We start from the raw sequence: 1,810 nt of genomic DNA on the forward strand, positions 1-1,810 counted from the left end.
TTATCTTAGAATTTATATTTTTCAAATAAAAATTTATATTAAAAATGAACAGAATTTATTAAACGGTCTCCTCATTTCTTTTCATGTGTTATTTTTTTATACTTTTGTTTCCGACTTTAATATAATTTTATCTGATACACAGGGTAACTTACCCCACCAAAATCATTTTGCTACATTAAAAGTATTTGTGTATGTGAACAACTCACTTTATTTGTAAACTCACAGTATTTCTACACTAGACATATATATATATATACACATACACATACAGCGGGTAAAATAAATATTGAACACGTCACCATTTTTCTCAGTAAATATATTTCTAAAGGTTGTTGTTGACATAAAGTTTCACCAGATGTCACTAACAACCCAAGTAATCCATACATACAAAGAAAACAAAACAAGTAAGTTCAGAAATGAAGTTGTGTAATACAATGGAATGACACAGGGAAAAAGTATTGAACACATGAAGAAAGGGAGGTGCAAAAAGGCTTGGAAAGCCAAGACACCAGCTGAAATCTATCAGTAATTAGAAAGCAATCCTGCCCCTAGTAAGCAGAAATTAATATTAGCTGATTCAGTCCCAACATCTACAGTACCAGGATGATGAAGATGAAACGAGTGGACATTTCAGCAAGACAATGATCCCAAACACAGCCAAGGAAACTCAGTTGGTTTCAGTGAAAGAAAATAAAGCTGCTAGAATGGCCCAGACAATCACCTGAATTGAATCCAATAGAAAATAAGAACTAAAGATCAGAGTTCATAGAAGAGGCCCACAGAACCTTCAAGATTTGAAGACTCTGTGGAAGAATGGGCCAAAATCACACCTGAGCAATGCATGCGACTAGTTTCTCCATACAGGAGGCGTCTTGAAGCTGTCATTACCAACAAAGGCTTTTGTACAAGGTATTAAATCAATTTCAGTCTTTCAATATTTTTTCCCTGTGTCATTCCATTTTAATACACATAGCTTAATTTCTGAACTTTTTTGAAAGTTTTGTTTTATTTGTATGTATGGATTACTTGGATTGTTACCGACATCTGGTGAAAATTTCATGTCTACAGCACCTTTAGAAATATATTAACTGGGGAAATTGGTGGTGTGTTCAATACTTATTTTACCCGCTGTATATGTATATATTAGGTGGGTTTTAGCCCCATTTTTGAGACATTTACTAATAATTTTAACAATTTATTACATGAACTGGCACTACAATAGTTGTGTCCTGTTAGTTGTTAACTGAAGATGACACAATGTCACCATCTAGTGTTCACAATTAACACTGCAACAGGTCCCGTCACAGACCAGCGGTTCTCAAATCAAAGTCCTCGCGTACCCCCGCTCTGCACATTTTGTATGTTTCTCTTATTGCTTCAGACGTTTGTTATATTTGACTGTAAGTGCCCTGCGAAGTGGACATTACCGGATATTCCGCCATGATTCAAGTTTGAAGGGAGCGTATATGTTCCATACAAAGGGCATTTAAGTGTACGAGACGTGAGTTTAAATTGTATTTATTTACAGAGGTATATTATGTCCCACTTCTCTAGTAAGTTTCGTATGTGTGTGAAGACATGCGCAAATCTGTAAATGAATATTCCGAAGTGAAGTAAACTTCAACGAATTTCTCCTGCTCAGGGAGTAGAGAGCAATGGACACTGTGTAGGGACCATGTCAATGGGAACACAGTTCATGCACGGAGCTCACTTCTAACGAAATGATGATCTGAATCAGGTGTGTTAACAAAGAGAGACATGCAAAACATGCAGAGCGGGGGTACGCGAGGACTGGAATTGAGAACCGCTG

Source organism: Sinocyclocheilus anshuiensis, unplaced genomic scaffold (genome assembly GCF_001515605.1).
Source record: "Sinocyclocheilus anshuiensis isolate Anshui unplaced genomic scaffold, SAMN03320099.WGS_v1.1 scaffold577, whole genome shotgun sequence".
Classification (NCBI taxonomy): Eukaryota; Metazoa; Chordata; class Actinopteri; order Cypriniformes; family Cyprinidae; genus Sinocyclocheilus; species Sinocyclocheilus anshuiensis.